This window comes from Corvus brachyrhynchos, unplaced genomic scaffold (assembly GCF_000691975.1).
Source record: "Corvus brachyrhynchos isolate BGI_N302 unplaced genomic scaffold, ASM69197v1 scaffold92, whole genome shotgun sequence".
Taxonomy (NCBI): Eukaryota; Metazoa; Chordata; class Aves; order Passeriformes; family Corvidae; genus Corvus; species Corvus brachyrhynchos.
Window position 1 is genome coordinate 4,282,841 of NW_008236973.1, and position 21,724 is coordinate 4,304,564.

The following is a 21,724-nucleotide window of genomic DNA, read 5'->3' on the forward strand; positions in this document are numbered from 1 at the left end:
AAGTGTTCAAGGCCAGATTGGATGGGGCTTTGAGCAACCTGGTCTAGTGGAAGGCATGATTCTATGATGCTATTAATACCTTAGCACTCTCTCCTACCCACATTAGGCCAGAAGAGTAGAGCTACCACAAGAATTGGATCATCTGTTTTAACAACTTTCTATTTAATAACATATTTGAAAAAAATCATAGCCACACATATCTTCCCCCCAAAAGTGAATACCTTCCTTGAGGTAGTGTCATATGAGTACATTATGGGGATTAGAATGAAAATGTTTCATATTATCACTTTCATCTTGCCCCTGTGCACAATAGCCAGAAAGCCTAGTGGTGGATTGCCTCCTTTTTGAGAAGGACTCATAATCTGTTACATGAAATTTTATCCAGTAAAGGAAACTAGGCCAAAGGGCAAAATGGTGCCATGAAGTAAATAAATCCTGATTTCATGAGATACTCTGGCTGTATTCCTATACTTGAATTTTAAATGTTAGGTCTAAGACTGGTGTCCCTTGGAGAAAAAAGAAATCTATGTGCTCATATATTCCAAACTTAACAGTATTCACAGCTAATTTAATAAATATCTTTCCCCAGTAATAGAAATATGGAGATGGTCAGAAAAAAATCACCGAAGAGCCACAGAGCTCACACAGGTAAATTGGGCCAGTTACTGCAGCTGATGACACCAAGGGGACCATAGAGTTAGCACCTGTGCTGTCTGCTCTTACCTCCTATCCTGAATAGCTGTTACACACTCCCAAGGGCTGCCTAGAGTCCAGAGAAAGTTTCAAACTGTCCTTCAGATCCCCATCATGACTCCTTGATGGATCCACCAGCAAACCCCCAAACCACCACACATACGCATCAAAGGTCCTTTGTCAAACACATTCTTTTCATTCCTCCTTTCACATCAAAAATAATGAGGGAAGAAGCAGTTTCAAGTACAGTGCAAACAGATCACTATAAAACAATTTCTTTTAAAGGTTAAGTTGACTGTCCATCATGGCTAAGCCCAGTTCATATATGTTTATGAACTGTATGTGGACTCACTTGTGCCTCATGCCTGCATTTGTATGACCCCAGCTTCTCTGAAATACAACTTCACAGTGCACCATAGGACAACTGGGTAATGGGGCTGAGGTCATCACCTTCCTGGAGTAAATTCACTTTCCTTCAGCTCTTGAATCCTGGAAACACCGAGCAAAATGTGGTTTGCCAGGTGCTGACTTTTCCTTTTGTTTTGCCTTTCTCTGTCCAAGCAACACAGAAAATCAAACACAGTGTACACCAATTCAGTTGTTGACTATAAAAAGACTACAAACACAAGTAATTTTGACACGATTCCTTCTAAAGATATAATGTTATAGTCTGCCCTCAGTAGCCCTTGGTGTAATCCAGACAGACTAGTTCAGATCCTTTGAAGCCCCATCCTGAAAAGGACAGAGGGAAGCTCAGGGTGGTATCAGTGGGTGTCTGGGGTGTCAGCTTCACACACAGAAGGCAATAAGGACAAGTAGAATCTGATTAACATTCTGGATGACTAACTGAAAAATACCTTCTGCTTTACTACCAGTCTTTTCCAAAAAATAATGCATAAACAAACAAAAAAATGTTTCCCTTGCATACAGCATTAATTTCTCTAAACTTTTATAATTCTCTTATTATTTCTGTCACTTTTGATATGTTTCCACCTTCAAACCATCATTATATATGAATATTATAGGACATACAGAATAACCAAAGAGCTTCTTGTTCTTCCAGTTGAGGGATATTTAGTGATGTGATAAATCAGTTTAACCAAGATATCAAACATCATGCAGACTGTCAGAAAAAAAGACAGACTATTATACAAGTCATATACATATTAATTTTGTGACTTCCAATTACCTGCTCAAAGACAGCTTCTTCTTTTATTACCATTCAAAATCCATTAATTAAAAGTCACCCACTTAAGAACAATGCCTCAAGAAAAGAAATACGAATTTATCCCACAGCCACATATTTGTTTAGAAGGCTGAATGCCTGCAGGGGAAAAGCCCACCCAGCATCCAGTCACACACATACCATGAATGGCTCTAAAGCGCCTTTCGGGTGAGCAAACAAATCGTGTAATTCTATCGTGTGCTGATTCAAAAGTAAATGCTGAGCAGACTCAGTGGACTCCGTCTGGCTGTGGAGGGTGTCTCGTTTCTAGCACCAGGGAGAATTAACAGGTTTGTAGTCACTTCCATGCTAGTCTGTAGAAACAACCATAGAAGTCTATGGAAGGTATTCATTAAGATTGAAAATGGGGGAAACAGCTTCTCTTGGACGGATGAAAATGTGTCGTTTAGCTGGTTGGTGAGCCTTGCTCATAAGTTCTGAGTTAAATCAGTCTTCAGATTTGACATCAGGAGAACATCCCCCCCAAGTTCCAGGACTGACTGTGCTTGCTGGGAGGCTCTTCATTCTCCATGGCATAATCTAGGAGGTTTTTTAACATGTCGCAAGCCATCACAGGATGCTGGGATTTGATGAGGGTCTTGGTCTCTCCTCCTCTTTAACTGAGACACTTTTTTGTGAAGCTTGATCATTTCCTAAAGGGCTAGGTCTGCACTGAGATGCTGAAAGTGGCAACAGAATCAAAGCATCCATTCATGTCTCAGGCTGGATCTCATGTTTCAAACATGGAAGATGACAATTTAGTTTTACTGTTGTTTTTTACTTCACTAGTCTCCATGACAGACTTCAGTCTCCATGCTGGTCACCTCGTAGTCTACAAATTTTATTGCATATGTATATTTCATGCATACATATAAAATCAGTCAAAATGAAAAACATATACACAGTTAATGTACTAAAGAATGCTGCAAGAAGGTCTAAACCAATGCCAACACTTCCTCAAGCAAAGCAGGACTGGGAGAAAATCCAGGGACACCATTTGTTTGCCTGGTTAAGCTGTACTGTTATGCTCTGTCCTCCTTTAGTACACCCCCACCTTTTGTACTAATCTTCCCTACATCTGCTGCCAGCTAGGCCAAGCTCAAACAGCAGTGTCAATTCCAGGGTCAGAGAGGTCAACGGTGACACCCGATTTAAGTGTTATTCACTCTGATGCTGTGACAAGACAGATACAGCGTGGCCTGACTAAAGTGATGTATGTTAAATTTGTTGCAAATTACTGGCATGATGGATCTATTGATGACCCATTCCAGCTGTCAGGATGTCTCTATCAGTCTCTCAGTTACGCTTTCTCCTGCTGCTCAGCTCCATCCCCCTCTGACTGCTCCCATCAAGCAAAGGGTTGTTTCATAGTCCCTGAGAAATTCAGGGTGCAAAGCACAGTGAAACAAAGCATCAGCATCTGCTGTGAACCTGAGGAGCATTGAAAGTCATCTCATGAGGGATGAAAGTTTGGTGGTTTATAGAGTTGGGTCATTGTGCAAGTCTGCATTATCTTAACACCTATAGAAAAATATTTGTTACTAGTAGGTTTTCAAGTTAATTCCTCTTTTCATCCAAAATGTTGAAAACACAATTATTTGAGCTCTTTCTGGAAGTTTCTCATTCATCTGAGAAATTCTCTGAAGGGGAACAAGTCCTCTTTTTAGCTTTTGCTCTCAAGTAGAGCAGAGAGATAACTGACCCACATTCTCTACAGCAGAAAGTGGAAGAGCAGGGAAAGGCAGAGAGAGACTACTCAGAATCTTCCCTTCCTAATGCTCCCTTCCCTTCACGGAGGAGCAATATCCAGCTTCTCTGGCAAAAGTCACTACAGCTAGAGGAGGGAAGGACAGGAGCCACTTTAGAGCAGGTTCCTTGAAGAATCACAGCTTTCCTGCTGCCCATGGTAGCTGAAACTCTCCAGTTCATGCCTTGTGGGAAACAAGATGTATGTGAGAAGCCAGGTCTGACTTTTGTCTTTGCAATGCTGGAGCCTGACACAGGCATGGAAGTCTGATCTAGTGAAATGGAGTAAAACTGATGGAAACCATATCATCTCAAGTATAATGGATCGTTTCTACTTCAAAACCAATGTCCATCCTAGAAGTGCTTGCTCCTGGGCAGGTGCAGTAATTACAGAAGTACAGCCCTTCCATACGTTTTAGCACAGATAGGTAAAGTCCCTAGTCATGATGATAAACAATGTCCCATTTCATAATTACATTTAAAGAGTATCTTAGGCAAATTTCTTCGGTTAAAAGTATTTGATTTTTTCTTTGCATTGGCTCCACTGTAGCTCTGAGGCATGTTAAGTTAGTTTTGTTCTTTTTTCTAATTAACATTGCTTCCTAGTGCTTCTGCAACTTTTGTTCTTTCATTCTGACCCACAGATTGTCATTCTTTAGTTTACTGTTACAGAGTAATTTTTAATAACAGGTAATTTCTTCACATGTAAAGGAAGAGCACAACTCAGTTGCAGTCCCTGAATTCTGAACAATTTGCATTGGCAAGGGATGGCCCGGGTGGTTCTGCTCTCCTATTTTCTCTCGGATAACATTAAAAGTCACCCAACAACAGGGACATTCAGGGATGTTGAAATGCAGTGCCCAGACTGGAGAAAATCAGGATAGTTAGTGCATAAGAGAGCATTTGCAAACCTGAAGATGTTTTTAGAACACACAACTTATGAAGGACCATTATTGAACAGGGGGAGTGGAGACATCTGCCTTAGCGCTTTCTGTTGAACTTGTCCTTGGAAGAACAATATGGCTATTAGATTTCCAGTTCCACCAGCATCTTCCACATCTTTCAGTATGACACATATCTGATCGCTTTCATTTTAATTTCAGTAGCCAAAACCCTAAAGAAAGGAGGAATAGCAAAGACACATGAGCCACTTTATTCTAGAATTGGGATAATGTCAGCCAAGGTTGTGGTTCCTTAGTTCATTTTAATCCCTTGTAGCTGTTCATTCATAGCAGAGGTCAAACACTGACAATTAGGAAAGATTCTTGAAAAAATTGTGGGCCCTTCAGCAATTCAACTATGTTGATAGAAGTAAAAAGAATTTTGCCTATCTACATGTGGATTGAATTCAACCCCAAAATAGTACAGAATCTGTACTTAAATGTTACGCTAGAAGCTTGGGGTGAGCTTTAAAACATCCTACAGGATTATAAATCATTAGGTATGGTATCTAGATCTACCTTTCCTTCATCACAAATAGTCACAAAACGGTCAACTGGATAGTCCAGAGCCTGAACAAGAGAGTTCATCCTATCTCATACTTTAGACGCCATTGGGTGATGCTGAGAAAATAGAGACAAGAAAGCTGCAAACACAGTTAAGAATCAGGCTTTCAAATCAGAGTACTCACATTAATTTATCTGAACTGCACCTCGTGTGGAAAACGGACAACATGAGGGCCATGGCCCTTCTCAACTAGACCACAGCAAAATGCTGTAACAGCACACTATTTAAGAAACACTGGCTGAGAAAGAATCATAGAATCATAGAAAGGCTTGGATTATAAGAGACCTTAAAGATGATCTAAGTCAAACACCCCTGCCATGAGCAGGGAAGCCATTCACTAGATCAGGTTGCTCCGGATCCCATCCAGCCTGGCCTTAAAAACTTCCAGGCATGTGGCATCCTCAGCTTCTCTGGGCAACCTGTTCCTGTGTCTCACTTACCTCTAAGCAAAGAATTTTTTTCTTGTATCTAATCTAAATCCCTCCACCTTTATCTTAAAACCTTCCCCCCTTGTCCACATCTTATCAGCAAGACTGTCAGCATTAGCTATTATGTCCCTGTGCTCTGCTTCTTCCAAGAGGCTTAATTAAATTATCTCTTATATTAAAGATTTTCTCCTTATTTCTAAGTCTCTTGGTGGCACTGGCCAAGATTAAAATATAGCTTTAAGTTGTCAGATAAGGGGGCTATCTGCACCACTCACTACCACATTTTAGCACATTCTTAGCAGCCTTCCCAACTCGGAGGAATAATAGGAGATCTAATCACCCTAGCAAAGATCATCACCTTCCACTCCAAGGGCAAATTTTTATGGCATCATCTTTAGTAACATAAGCAGAACACTTTTATGCATACACTTTTTAAAGTCTTTGAACATACCTCCCAAAGGCAAGTCTTCTTTAGGGAAGATTTCGACACAGAATAGATGATTGCCACGTTGACTCATGCTACATTTCAAATATTAAAATTCTATAGTGAAGCTGGATAAATACATGTAAACTACTTAATTGCTGTAAAAATTGGAAACCTTATTTGGAGAACTAATGAATTTGGTATAGAAAACAAAAATACTTCACAAAGTGAACCCTTTCCTCCTTACCCATGGATCCATTTTCAGTCTAGGTGATAGAAACGCTCGGGTTTGCTCTCTCTTGGCTAGAAAATGCATTCAATATGTTTAAGTACACATGCACAGAACATCCAGTATGCATTCTTGTGATAAGGTGAGTGATTTGGAATTTAATTTCTTCAGGCAAAGGCAAAAATTGGACGAAATCCTACTTTCTGGGAAGGTTCTGGCCACTAAGCAATTGCTTTGAAAGGCTGTATTTCAAAATTATGAACTATCATCACGTTTTAAGAGTAAATCTTGTGTCCAATTTCTCAAGGGATTTAAATGTTCCTTTCCTTTGCTTTGCGTTGGTGATGCTTCGAACCAAAATGCTCTCTGGCATCCACACACAGATTTATAACTGTCAAGGCACAGGGAAGTCCATGACTGAAGACCACAGTGTGTCTGATACAGAAGCACTTGCAGTCTTAGAGCAAAAACAGAGTGAAGGTGTTGAGGATAGCCATTTTGAAAGTAAACACACTCAATTAGTTTGAATCCCTCTGTATGTAACCATCATTTTCTGAAAACTAGTAATATGAAAGCCTAAGGTGATATGACTTCAGACACTGAGTACATTTTTAACTCCAGGTAAAACCACAGTCATCCCCATAGGTTTGGCATCTTCTGTCTTTTCTTTCTTTTTTCATACTTGTTTTCTTCCAGTCATTCACTCTTTCAATCTTCCATACTTTAGCTCTTTCTCTTCCTTATTTTTTTTCTTTCTTCCTCTTTTTGCCTTTCCTTTTCTTTTCTCTTCTCTTCAGAAAGAAAGAAAGAAAGGAAGAAAGAAAGAAAGAAAAAGAAAGAAAAGTGACTACAGCTTTTCAGCCCTGAACCAGAAAGATACAAACATCTGTGGAACTATGACCTAATAATAAAAATTCTCTAATTTGTTTTGGAATGGACAGACCTTTAAGTGAGTACTTTTACAGGCAGTGAAAAAAAAAATTCTGGAGTAAAAAAAAATTAATTTCATGAAGATATAAAAACACAGACAACTATGACATCATACCTTACTGCTTGCTATTCAGAGAGGAAGACAAGGCTATTTTTTTTTCTAGATGCTATAACTTGACTTATAAATCATGTATGGATATTTTATTGTATTACTAAGTTTTTGATTATGTTAATATGTTTTTCATTGTATTGGACAAATCTGTGTCTCTAATATAGTCCAGAAGGCATCCAAATATGAAAGAAAATCCTGGCTAAAATGATCCAAATTCCTTTAAGCTTATTATAATAGTGATATTTCTGTCATGTTAACACCCTTTAATATTACATTAGTGAAAACCCATGAAAATGTGATAACAAAATTACATATGCAGTGTGCACATTGTTCATAAGATTTGTCAAATTGCTATTTTCAGAAGCAATTTTTCCAGCTATAAAATGAGTAAAATTCACAAGGTAGCTTCTGACAGTTTGACTTCTTGCAGTAGTGGTATTCATCATCTCCTGCAAAAGACTACCTGCGGATGAACTCCTGAGACCAAATAACACAGCTACAGGAGACTGAATACTGAAGAGATGTAAAGTGCTGACAACAATCGTCATGTGCCATCACTAATTTCAGGGCATTTGTCATCTGTCATTGCTATGCTTTCAGCATAGCATTTTTCCAAGTTGTATGGCCACATCTCCAGAGGTCCAGGTTAGAGCTATTGACCACATCTACGTATCTCTGACCATTAAGTACCATCTCTTGATGCCTGTGCACTGAGGAATGTCCTCAATGTTCAGAGAATCAAGTATGTACCCACGACTACAGAACAGGGTTGCATAAATAACATCTTTAAACTATTGTGATTAAACCTTTCAAAAGTCTTTCCAAACAGCAACGTAATGATGATCAGATTAAAATCTGTCATGTCATAATAATAGGTAGTGGATAATATATCTTGATTACAGATCATTTCAGGCCAATTATCAGCAAAATAGATATGAACAAAGCAAGCCAGATGGTCTGGTAAAGAATGCCCATAAATATCCCTGCCACGCACCCTCTGGCATAAAGTGCCAAGATCTGCTTCCACTATTCTCAGCAGGGGCCACCTTTCTCCAAAAATAATCTCTCTAAGCAGTTTGTTGAAACCAAAGTCCTTATTTGAAGGATAAAGTACAGCATAAAAGGGGGTTGTAGGAAATAAAGTTGGAATAATATAAAAATGTAAATGTAGGTAAGTCATGTGTTAGAGCATCTCTCAGATATGAAGAGTCTGTACTGTTTCCCCTCGTTGTGACTCTGATGCTAAGCCTCCAAGATAAAATAAACTTCCCACAAAATGGCTCAGTAACAAACAAAAAATGATTGTGTATGAAACCACTCAAGCTATAACAAGACTAATCCAATGTGCAGTGCTTTAAATTGCTGAGAAGTTTGGAATCTTTTTTCTTTGTCTTTCCTTGGGGCTTCTCCGTGTGCTGTAACTTCTCTATGCACAGAGAGTATAGTTAGTATTTTCATTTGCTGCCTAAGTAGCAAATTACCCTGTAAACAGCCCACAAGAGCTGGTCTGTAATTGAATTGTAACTGTTGACTTTAGACATTTGGTATATTTGCTGCAAGAAGTAAATTTTCAAAACTTCATCTTGATGCAGTCAGACAAAATGAAAGGTAATATTCTTTATCTGCCACAGATTGCTGCAGATGAACTGCTTTCATATGAGCTTAAATAAGATTTAGTGTATTCCATCCTTCAGCTGGCCACAATTGAAAGTGATCAGGATCAATATAGCTGCCCCTGAATGTGGCCCAGTATTGTGCATTACAATAGAGGAAATGGCTGTATTCAAAATTTTCCTGTGTCAAATTAATTTCCATGTTATCTCCAAATTCAATTAGATGGGAACTCCGTGTAACTAAAAAAGTGTCCGACATCCCTTAGTGACAAATTACGGTGCTTAGTGTGCATATCAAGGTGAAGTGTTGAGCCTTGCTAATCTTCTCACTAATTCTCAATTACCGTAAAATGAAGCCATAAATCACACAGACAGGGGATCGATGGAAATGTTGTTTTCAGGGTGATTGGCAGCCTCCCCAAAGGTTTTCTGTAAGTTGGTTTAAGGTTACCATTCTCTAAGGGGAGGGATGAGGTAGTCTTGCTCAATCTCTATGATATAGGCCCACAGGCCTTTTGGGGATAGTGGGGAGGGACAGCACCAATTTCAGCCCATCAGACATCCAATTTTTCTCCTTTTCATACCTGCTGTAGTAAATGAGAAACAAATTAAATTTCACTCCACTATCTCCACAGAAACCATTTAAATTTTTCATGGAAACTAAATTGTCCCTAGACAAATAGCCCCCTGATTCTATGAAAATATACTGGAGCGCTGGGGACAGAAATAAATTTGTGTCACTCTGGATATGCCATTCTCTGTAATGTCATTCACTGCCGGCCAATAAATGAGTCCCTCCCGGAACACAATGGTAAAGCCTTGCGCTCTGGTGGATTTGCATTGTTCCCCCACTCTGGAGCGGTCTAATATTCTTCCTGTTATTAATTTGCAGCCTAGGTTTTACATTCATGAGGCCAAGATTGAAATGTAAATGAGGCACAAAATAAGTAGTCAGCAGTAGCCCTGGCCGAGCAGCCTGTGTCATAGACTCATGGACTTACATGAAAATAGTTATCACTCAGAGAGATTAGCAGCTCAGAACATCAATCACTGCTGCAAGGAAACAATGAATAAAATTGCCCCGACATGAGGAAGGAAATTACCAGAGCTTTTAAAGTGGAAAGGGAATATGTAATACTGCTACCTGTTGTCGAAGCACTAAGATGGCTGTAATAAAAGAAGCTGGGCTCCTTCTCTCACTCTCTATCCTCTCCCCCTCCCCTGTTCCTGTTGATAGCTGATATTTAAATTGTGCCATTTTTCTCATCTCAATTTATCTATTAAATGAGCTGCAGTTCCTTGGCCAGAGGTATACGATACTTCACATCGCACTCAAATGAAACCCACAGTTTTGAGTCTGAACCCGCTTTAAAATGATGACGCCCTATATATCATCCAATCTCTTGGCAAACAAATAGATATATAAGGCCTGAGTCCTCAGGTTTCAGGGAGGCTCAGAGGATGCCAGACTTCAAACTAGCAGACAAAGGTGGCTTTAGTTCACTGTTGTGCATTCCTAATTCTCAGATGGTGCAAAAGCAGTGCAGGACACAATGCAATAAGGGCAGTCTCAGGCCAGCTCTTCCTCAACAACCTCTGAACAACTCTAAGAAGCTCTCCCAGGACCTATCAATAACCAGAACCTGTAAAAGATCCAGCTAATTCGCCTTTACTTCAGCAGCTTTGGTCACCCTCATCAGAAGAAGAAGAGTCCCATTACCTGTTGGACTTTTTTCCTTGAGTGTTCTCTGTATTCAGTAAATGCAAAACAATATTCCATCTACCACAATTAATCTTGCCTTCCCCTGAGGAAATGTGCCTGATTATCACAGCTGAACAGCAAGAACATTTTCTTATAGTGTTTGTTCTTTAGACAACAGAACTATAGCCACATTTTTCTAAAAACCTGACAATTTCTGGTCCAAATTTTCATTCCCCAAAATTTAGATTTTCAACCACAAAAATAGCTTTAAAAATGTGTCCTAGGAAGATGACTTCAAAGCAAATGTCAAAATAAACTCTAGTCCTTCCTGTTCTGAGGTAGCTTGTAAACATGGTTGGTCACAAGACTGCAGCGGGCAGGAGCATATCTGACCTGCTTTCCCAAGGATACTGGAATCTGTTTGTGGGGAGAATTATTAAACAGGAAGTGGTTCAGTCTGGGTATGCTTTTTTTTGTCTTACAACTCTTTAGACTGTTTAAAAATATATTAAATTTGAAACAGTTAAAAATATAATGTCCCCCCTCTTAAAGCAACTTGATTTGGGATTAAAGAAAAATTATTTAAAACTTATTGCCTTAGATATTCCATGTAACACCTTTCATTTAAGATGTAAATGTTTTTCATGCAAAAATACCAGAAGACTCTGAAAAGCTTTCTATTTTGATACCAGTTTTAAAAAAGCCAAAAGCAGTCTTAGGAAACTGGTGTAAGAAACTGGCAACGATGGTAAGATTGGAAACTAAATCTCCATTTTCTCCATCTTGGTGCCTTCAGAAACCAGCTTTCTCTTCCATTGCATATCAGGAGGAAGAAAAAATTAATGTATGTAAGATATTGAAATAACCTAGTAAAAAATTCTATGTGAGGTGAACGATATCATGAATATTTCTTATTATAAGGACAATGGACATTTTGGTCAAATAATCCCTGGAGAGTCAGAACTGAACTGAACAAAGTACTAGCATATCAGAGCTATTGCATATCAGAGAAAGCAACACTTACTTGAAGAGCTACTTTTTTCACAATAGAGATGCTGCTATTTTCATTGAATGTTCATTTTTAAAAGCTCAATACAGCCATATTATACAGAGCAAGTTTTGAACAATAATGTGTGGTAATGTGTTCAGTAACCTTTATTCTGTTTCTTTCTGCAGAAGTTCACAAAGGATAATGCAAACAGCTAAGAAAAGGAATTTGAAATTTAAGAGAAGCAAAAAGACAACATAAAATCAGATGTTCAGCTGTGTATTAAAACATTCTTTTGAGAGGTCAAGAAATTGATCATGGGTGAGATGGCAGACGATATTGAACCTTAAACTGCTTTGTTCTTTTTTTCCCTTACTGAATAAGACAAAGTCAGGCCCAACTTGTTACTGGAGCTTTTGAGCCCAGCAGCAGTGTGCAATTTGTGGCTAAGGAGCAGGAGCAACACATCTCATATGGTTCCCATACCAGGCAGCAGCTTCTGCTCTCAAACCCCTCCTCTTTTCCTCATGTTGTCATTGTCTTCACTCTTAGTGTCTCAGAATATCTTTTTAATTGCTTATCAAATGGATAGTTATTGTATCATAAAATCTTCAAAGCCATTTTCCAGTCCCATTCAGTTGCAGAGCTGAACTTTTATACAATGATATATCACAATGGATTATGCTAATAAGCTTGTTAATAGCTCCAGCAGTGTTAACTGAGCGCATTAAAACAAACTGGTCCTTGCAATAGATTGGGAAATGTTTTATAAGGGGCATGTGATCTAAGAGCAGTCATGACAAGGCTAGTAAATAATAGCAGAAACTGGCATGACCAAAGAAATGCTCACCTAAATTATTTATATGTTAATCAAAACTACAGTTGTTAAGCAATATCATTAGTTCATTACTAATTGGTTTATGGATTTGTGATGAATTAGTTATTTGCATGCAAAGTAAACCCTCAGCCTTTTGTTCATCATTTCTAACCTTCGAATATTTGCAGGTTTCCTCTCTGCAGCGCTCGTCCTTCACTAAAATGATTACATCAGCTTGTCAGAGAAAGTAGATTTTCAAGGTAAAGACATAATTTTCTTCTGAAATGTATGCAATATATTATTGTCATATATTTTTTAAAAGTCATAATATATCACAATTTCATGCTTGAGAGATATGCAATTAATGCTATACAGTGTATATTTCTCCTTACTCTCCACCAAAAATCCTACACTTTGAACATTTATTAGTAGTGGAGACAGTGATCTTGCTTCATTCATATATATCAAGTTGAACTGTCAGGCACATTATTGTGGGGAATGTTAAATTCCACCATGGTTATGATCAGATTGGGCTGAATATAACTGAAGAACTTAAGCACTCCTCTGGATGTATTGTGGGACATCCTAGAGATGTGACACAGTGATTTTAAGGTGAAGGTGAAGATCAGTCTTTCATTTGGTGCCTGAACTCATCGGCAAATTTCTTAATTATAAGGTTTTCAGAACTGCAGTCTCTCTTCAGGCACTTCTCTTCTTGTCCTTTGTTTCCCTTTCTTCCCCATATTCTCATTGCAGCTCCTTCCTGTTATCTCCTCTCTTTTTCTACTTCTATTTCCCTCTATGTAACATTTTTCCTTCTCAATTATCCCCCTCCGTGCAACACAGTCACCTGTGTTCCCAGCTGGCACTCGATTCTTTCCAGCCTCACTATTTCAGACTGTCGGAGGTAGACCCAGGAACTATCATTCCATTTCATCCCCTTTTGAGGTATTTTCCCTGTAAGCAAATCTTAGACTTCCTCTATCCTTTTCCTTTTTTTCCTTTTCCCTTTTATCCTTTTTTCCTTTTGTCTTTTCCCTTTTTTCTTTTTCTTTCCCTTTCCCTTTCCCTTTCCCTTTCCCCTTTCCTTTCCTTTCCTTTCCTTTCCTTTCCTTTCCTTTCCTTTCCTTTCCTTTCCTTTCCTTTCCTTTCCTTTCCTTTCCTTTCCTTTCCTTTCCTTTCCTTTCCTTTCCTTTCCTTTCCTTTCCTTTCCTTTCCTTTCCTTTCCTTTCCTTTCCTTTCCTTTCCTTTCCTTTCCTTTCCTTTCCTTTCCTTTCCTTTCCTTTCCTTTCCTTTCCTTTCCTTTCCTTTCCTTTCCTTTCCTTTCCTTTCCTTTCCTTTCCTTTCCTTTCCTTTCCTTTCCTTTCCTTTCCTTTCCTTTCCTTTCCTTTCCTTTCCTTTCCTTTCCTTTCCTTTCCTTTCCTTTCCTTTCCTTTCCTTTCCTTTCCTTTCCTTTCCTTTCCTTTCCTTTCCTTTCCTTTCCTTTCCTTTCCTTTCCTTTCCTTTCCTTTCCTTTCCTTTCCTTTCCTTTCCTTTCCTTTCCTTTCCTTTCCTTTCCTTTCCTTTCCTTTCCTTTCCTTTCCTTTCCTTTCCTTTCCTTTCCTTTCCTTTCCTTTCCTTTCCTTTCCTTTCCTTTCCTTTCCTTTCCTTTCCTTTCCTTTCCTTTCCTTTCCTTTCCTTTCCTTTCCTTTCCTTTCCTTTCCTTCCCCTTCCCCTTCCCCTTCCCTTTCCCCTTTTGCTTTCCCTTTCCCTATCCCATTCTTTTCCCTTTCCTTTCACTTCTTCACTTTTCTTTTCAAACCCATGGTAGTGCAAAATCATGTAGGCCATGAATATTATTAAATTAAATTAATATTGTCCATCAGCTTGGCACACACTCTTTTGGAAAAAAATTCACTTTTCTCTCTCTTAGAATTTAAATAGTAAGAATAATTATTTATATTTTAAAAATGTATTCTTCAAGGACGTAGGGTTCAGTATAAAATTCCTAGAGAATTTTTTTACCTGTTATTATTAAGTAGAAGTTCCAGTTGTATTAATGCAAATAGGCCCAGCAAGGACCAGCAGTCCAGGACATGAGCGCAAGTTTCTGTGAGCAATAACTAATCCAGATGGAGAACTCTCTTCCAGCCGATCTCTCTATGTAATAAACTAACCAATTCTTACCTTTCTAACACACCCTGCAATTGATTTTCATTTCCCTTACAGAAATCTTCCTTCTGAATATGCTGGAAAACCTTCTATCAGTTGACCTTCTAGGGTTTTGTCTTTGCAATCACAGAGGTTGTAGTACATTTTCCAGCAGCTGCAGGTTGTTTTTCTTTGATATTTATCATCCACAATCTGGCTCAGCCCAGCAAGACATGCATCACAGTCCAATCCAAGCAAGTCTCACAAGGGCAACAGAGACCTGACCAAAATGAAAAAGAAAGTGAAAGGTAACACAGAAGAAGACAACCCAAGATAATTATCACGGTGTCCCACAGTAGCAGGGAGGAGAAGAGAGATCCAGCAGGCAGGAATTGTGCAGCAAGATTGATTTATTCAATCATTTTACAACTCTTTTATAGACTTTTTTCTTCGTATTCTAATTGGTCAAAGGATCAGCCACCCCTTGGGATGATTGACTAAAATCCTAAAACATCCATTGTCAAAATATTTTTCTACTGTACTATAAACAAAGATTTGCAAGGTCGCAGGTATTCAGTTTATAGAACTCTACTAATATCTTCCATGAGAGAGAAAAATATGTCATGGGACTGGAAAGAAACAAGAAAAATTCTTGCTAGCTGCATATTTGTAACCACAATTAAAAACTTTTAATGGTGTGGTAATGCAAAATTTTTATTACTGATAAAAATTTATTATGATATAATAATAATAATAATCGACAATATAAAGGGACAGCATCAAGGGATGTCGAGAGAGGCATTCCAAATATTTCTTGTCCAAAGAGATGAATATAGCATCCAGTTCAGTCAGGCCTTGGTTCAGTACCACATGCAAGCAAATATTGTAGATAACCTTGTACAGTTCTCTATCTTTCTATGGTGGAGACCTTATGTCAGAAAAATCCGTGTCCAGAGATCCTCTTTAAATTAATCCTGGATGACCGCAGAAATTATGACGAGGTTCTTTAAACTCCTTATTCCTTACTGAAAGACTAAAAAAGAAAGGACTCCTTCAAGCAAGTTAGGGCTGTAAGAAAAATTAAATTTCCCACTAACCTCTCACAGCGTGAGAAAGCCAATGCATACATTCAGTCCCTTCTTTGCTATTCATATTGGAACCCTGACCTTCTGTTACTGACAGTATTTGTAAGAACTTTTTTTTTTGTCTTTTACAGCAGTAGCCAGATTAAGTTCTAGTTGGGGCTTAACCCTTCTAATTTTCTCTCTGCATAATCTCACAACATCTTTGTGAGATAGTTCCCACTTCAAATCTCTCTGAAGAAAGATCTGACTGAATCCAGCAGGTATAAAAGCACGGAATATTCTGAGAGGGATGAGAGGAGCTTCACCTATCCTTGCTAAAATTCAATATCTGAATTTGCCAATGCTGACCTTGCATGTCTATGTGGGAATAAGTGGACTTCTAAGTTATGCCAACCCTCAGCTGCATGTGAAAAATTGAGACTGAAAATATCACAGCTCGTTTAAGCACCTAAAGGCCAGCACAACTCATCTACTGGAGTAGAGTGACTCCTAATCCCCAGCAGTGCACACAAGTCAAATCTATTTCCTGAGGCACGGAAGGAAGGCTCAATCAGCAAATGGAAACCCATTCTCTCTCTCACTAGCGCCTTATAGCCCTTGGCCTTCTTTCCTCCATCTAGCTTGACATGTTTTCCTCTATATAGAGGAAATCCTTGTGGAATGATTCAGCTTTAGCCCCATGTGCTTTGGTTCACCCTGGGCCTCCTAGAAGCCCCCAATCCCAGCACGTGTGCCAAAATGTGAGTGGTATTGGCTTTGGGGATGTAGCTGTAATGAGCTTTGGGGTGCCAGAACACACATAGCATGCCCCTCGAATACTTTGAGCCTTTGAAGCCCTGGAGGAGTTTTGGGTGGTGAGTTGTCTCCAGAACATTATGCTTTCTTTCAGGGAGAGAGGAACTCTCCTCACCCTCTGAAGCTGCTTTCTCTGTGGATCCTTCCAGGTCTCACCTTCTCACTTCTCTATTCAGGAAGTCACATGGCCACTTGTCACTCTTGGAAAAAGGAGGTGTCAGGCTAGAACCAGTTCACCAAGAGAGAACCCGATACACTCTGGTATGACTACCATTAAGGAAAAAACAACAGTCACCAGTAGATGTCTGTCTATGAACAAAGCTGGAATGAAAAGTGAAAGAAATCCCATTTTTTTGTTAGCCTGATTGTCAAAAAAAAGCACACAGGAAGAGTCAACTAGCTACATGGAACGAAGTAAGTGATCTTTTTCCATTATAATCAGGACACAGAGCCTGTGATATCTCTGGGAGCTCAATCTAAATAAGGCCCCATCCTCTCGTCTATTTCACATTATGAATAAAAACATGAAATTAGTTTTATGTCAGAAGAACAACCCTTAAGACACTTGTAACTTATAATTATAATTTCTAAGCTGTTTGGCTTGTCAGTATCAAGGAATTCACAGCCCAAGACTTCCAGGACTTTATAGGATGAGACATGCTGTGCTAGCTACTGAAAATTAACTATGAATCTCTCATCTGCATCCTGATTTATTAACTACAGTGAGAAATAGAAAGTTTAAGAAAGTACTGTATGTGCATAGCCTGCTAGAATCGAGGGAGCCACTGGCTGTGTTCTGCTTCTATTCAATAAACTACTAGCGATGGGTAAATGTAGGAGTTTCTTCCTGCAAAAGTATTCAGTAGTTTTCTTGTAAACAAACACAGCAAAATTTTTATCTTCACTGAAGAGCAGAGTTGGCCATTGTCAATTTCAGGATTCTGCTGGACTCACTGGTAGCAAAAAAATAAAAAAAAAAAGATGTCTTAAGAGTCTCTTTCCTATGCAAAATTATGTTAGCATTGCCTGTGATGCATTTTGAAAGAAACAATATTTCTTACCTGGTTTAAATAAGAATTTTGAGAGGGAAGGCTGCCAAAAACAAATTCAGAAACAGAAATCCACTTCAGATTTTCAGCTTTTACCAAAAACGGGAAAATAAACTAAAAAAAATTTTTTTGAAAAATAAAATATTTCATCCAGGATATTTCAGGGGCAGTTTTTACCAAAATTTTGTTCTTTCAAAAAAAAAGTATTTAACTTGTAAGAGATAATGCTCCATGATTCTGCAGCTTCTCCAGATTCTATTTTCACCCCAGTTTAGAAAAATTTTATATTAACACTGAAATTCTACCTTTTACTATTATTTCATTTTTACATTAACACTGAAATTCTACCTTTTACTATTATTTTAGAGATTTAAGAGGCTCATCAGTATTCCAGATTTTGTGTTTTGGGGAGGCAGAGTAAGGGTTTTTTTTTTGCAAAGTCAGCTAGTTCCATTTTGTAAGTGAAACACTTTGTGATAGCAACACAGTGTGATCCTTAGAAGGCATTAAAAAACAGTTTCTGAAAACAAAGGCAAGTAGAAATCATTCTCATCATTTTTTGGTTGGAGAAAAGAGGGCAACTAGGCCAAAATAACTTGTCCACTTTCTCTCTGTTCTGACTACCAATGTCAAGAGGACATATGTCTTTGGTTTCTGGTTTCCCAGCACCCTACAACAGGATGCCCTGAGGGCTACTTTTCTAATGAAGCTCCCAAATATTCTTTCCCAATTTCTTCTGGTTCTGTTTTTTTTAGCAATGTTGCTTGTTTTGCTTCTCCCCATCCCCACCTAAGGGCTTTCATTATGTACCCCTTCGCTGTTTGAAATTTTTAAAATTTCAATTGATCAACAATTAAACAAAGGCAAAAAAGAAGAGTCTCCAGAATTTCAAGGGGTTTGATTACATTAGGTCCATGTAGAAATCACTCCTGATTTTTACTTTGCAAGATCAAAATCCAGTGACAATAAATTTCATAATTGAATCACTATTGTGCCACTTATGAGTACAAAGTTATAATTAGACCTGGAACACTGACGTTTATTTTTCTTTTTTGTGAACAGAAAATTTCTGAACTTCTAATAGCGATGGTGTTCAGCCAAACACAGAATAGAATTTGAAATTAAATTTAAAGGACCAAAGAACCAAAGAGAATGTTCTTGACTCTGGTATTAAGAAAGGCTTTTCAGAGTCTATGCATTCTGGCTGTGACAGTGTTAAACAACTTCACAGATATTTGATATATATTGACTGTACCAGATTAAAAGTTAGACTTTATTTGCAGCATAAATCTGGTAGATGAATATGTAATGTACATTCTTCTTTTATCGCAGTCATAGAATACTCTGAAACTTTAACCCCCCAGAATGCTATCTACATATTTCCCTCCATATTTTGTATTCATAGGAATAATCACATTAGTTGTTGGATACCCTTTAGTAACACACTTTTCTTTGAGTAAATAAAAAAGACTGCCACTTTCCATCATTTCAAAACACCTAGAAAGACAGTAAAATCTTCAGAGCGATTGCATCTTTCTTTTGCTGGCTCTCACACACGTTCCCCCTAGAGAAGCAGATGTTTGACTTGTCTCATGTAAAAGGCAAAAATTGAGTTACAGCTTCAGATTGCAAGATTTGCAATGTTTGCTACAGTTTATTAATGTTAACCAAATAAAAATGACATTAGTGAAAAAGATCTACATGATATCTCAGAACTCCCAAGATTAGGCCAGATGGTCACTTCTAACTGATATAATCTAGTAAACTCTGTTGAGAGACAGGCTATTGATTGAATTTCTGCCTTTAAATGCAAGCTCCATATCTGCACATGTCCACAGTGATATCAGTTGCTTGAAATCCAATACAGAGGTGTAGATTGGGAGATGATGTTAGTTGCTACCTATTAAAACTGTCAATTCCATCTGTTGTCTAACACTTTAAAATACTGAGTGTAGTTTTTAATAGATCAGTATTAGATTAAGAGGCTGTATATCAAGGCTCTTACTAGCTGAGAAGTGTGGGTAAATGTGTAATGAAAGGACACAATGGAAAAGGAACTCCGTGGGCTGGAGCTGGCCCAAATTAGCATCAGGCAGGAAGCAAATGCTGTGATTTAGGATTTCTGCAGCCACCAGACTTCCCTAAAGATGAATGATGTGCAGCCCTATTGAAATTATCTTTACAAGCAAGTATATCATGATTAAAAACTGGAAGTGTAAAATGTATGATTATCCAGCTCTCCGTACCGCACTTCCACAGGTACTTCAGTGACTCTGTACCTCTGCCTAACTACCAGGCTCTGATGGCATTCCCAGAAAGGTTGTTTCAGATGGCTGATGACAGCCCTATCAAAGCCATGTTTCTGAAAGGTTGCAACCTTGAAAGACCCCTATCCCTCAGAATACAGTTGAAAACCACCACTGGGGGTCCTGGGGTTACATATAGGGTAGTGGTTCAACTGGCCCCTTCTCCCCAGATGTGTGGCATCTGAGGGCACTTGCCTGGTACGAGGGGCTGATAGAGAGGGAGGGGGATGGACAGCCACTTCCAGCACTGCCAGCCCAACTGCTATTGCTGCTATTGCTGCTTAAATTTAATAAGAAAGGAAAGCTGCCCTTCTTGAGCTCTTTGTACCAGTACGACCACAGGAAAGGGAAAAACTCCTGTAAGGGAAGGGAGAAAGAGAAAAAAAAGATGGGAATGGATCTTAAATGCAGACACATAGACAGAGGAAATAGTTTGTTTTATAGCTCTTAATATTTGTCTGTAGAAGCTAGGTGAATATACCCAGCATGTTGGAAGAAAAACAAGACAAGAAGTCTTCTCCAGAAAGGGCCAGAAGCAGGATCCATGTAAAAATCCATTATTTACTTTTCTCAGAACATTTTTGTTAGAAAAAGCAAGCATCTCCTAATTATTGACCCTAGCTGGGCCAATGCCTTGCAAAATAAAGGAGAAAGTGGGTTTAGTTTTCTTTTTGCATCAACTTTCAGAAGATATTTCAATTTAAGTATGAATTTTCAGAGCAACATTATAGTGACCCATGAAGGATGCAGAACAGGTTGCAAGAGAGGAGTTTGGAAGCTACTTGAAAAATTCTGTTTGCAAACTGCTAGTGAAGGGTAGTAAAAACAGCTTTATAAATTCCCCAAATACACCACAAGAAGTGTTTTGGATACATAAAGTCTCTCCATGTTATTAAGCAGTACAAGGTACATGAAACATTCATGGAAAATTAATGTTAAATGAATACAACAGTATACTCATAGAATACAAACTGTGAATTCAGAAACGCTGTATTCCCAGCAGATACGCAATTTGAAGAATTATGCTCATTCCAGATAGAAACAGAGACAATATTGTGTGATGTAGCTGATAAATTAACCAGCAAAGGTCCAGCCTCATGTATCAAATACTCAAAACAAATCTGTAGGACCAGAAATATTTCAGGGTAGCATGAATCTACTTAGAAAAACAAACGTCTTCAAGAAACCCAAAAGTTTCTATACAGATTGTCCACAGAAACCATAAAAATTCAATCGATTGTTTAGACAGTTCTGCTTGCTGCTTACTATCCTAAGAGTAGAAGCTGTCCTTCAAGAAAGCAGAACCTTCATGATCCTTTTCTCTAAGGTTTGAAACACTTGGTACACCACAGCAGAACAGAGGTAATAAGCATTTCAAGTGTGGAAAATAGCAATTCTACTGTGGCTCTCTTTTAAGGGTCATGATTCACCAGCATGGCCACTTTGGTGGGATTCTCCCTGATATGAATGACACCACCAAAACCAGCAGAGGTTTTTAAAGGTATTTTGTAAGAGTTAAAGCTTTATAACATGAATGGACAGAGAGAGGGAATGGGTATTGCAAAGCTATCAGTGTGCTTTAAACTAAAAGTGCTAAATTTAATTACCTTAATGGGCCACTGAAAAATCCTGTTTCATAAACCAGACTTTATCAAAATAAAGGGTAAAAATCTTAGAAACATTTTAAACTTTTTTAATTAACTCATATAGTAGGAGAAAAATAGTGACTGTAATAAATTGTTCTTTTAAACAGATAATAGGCTTTTTAATTGATGTTCTCAAATGAGACCAAGAAAATGAGTAGCTAAATATAAAAAAATATTATTTTAATATAATATCTCTCCCTCCATTCTCCAGCAGAAATGGCAATTCACAGAAGGAACTAGCACAACAGCTAGACCAAAGTCATGGTAAAATGTTAGATCTGCAAGTTAGTGGGTGTTTTT

At 38.3% G+C, this 21,724-nt stretch overlaps 2 long non-coding RNA genes across 5 annotated transcripts in view; both read right to left on the minus strand.

The window, feature by feature from the left end:
* Positions 1-866: 866 nt before the first annotated feature.
* LOC108445282 lies at positions 867-13,457 on the minus strand. The gene is made up of 2 exons (XR_001860088.1): positions 6,270-13,457; positions 867-4,778 (listed from the first exon to the last, which is right to left on the minus strand). It is a non-coding gene; the product is annotated as an uncharacterized LOC108445282 (long non-coding RNA).
* Positions 13,458-14,158: 701 nt separating this feature from the next.
* The window catches only part of LOC108445283, a 49,092-nt gene continuing 41,526 nt past the window's right edge, over positions 14,159-21,724 (minus strand). For 2 of the 4 annotated variants that reach the window (XR_001860095.1, XR_001860089.1), the window contains exons 4-5: positions 17,485-17,515; positions 15,137-17,376 (exon numbers count right to left, since the gene is read on the minus strand). This is a non-coding gene — a long non-coding RNA (uncharacterized LOC108445283). Of the gene's footprint in view, positions 14,824-15,136; positions 17,377-17,484; positions 17,516-21,724 lie in introns of those variants that run through there. The other 2 variants (XR_001860091.1, XR_001860093.1) reach the window with 1 other exon arrangement.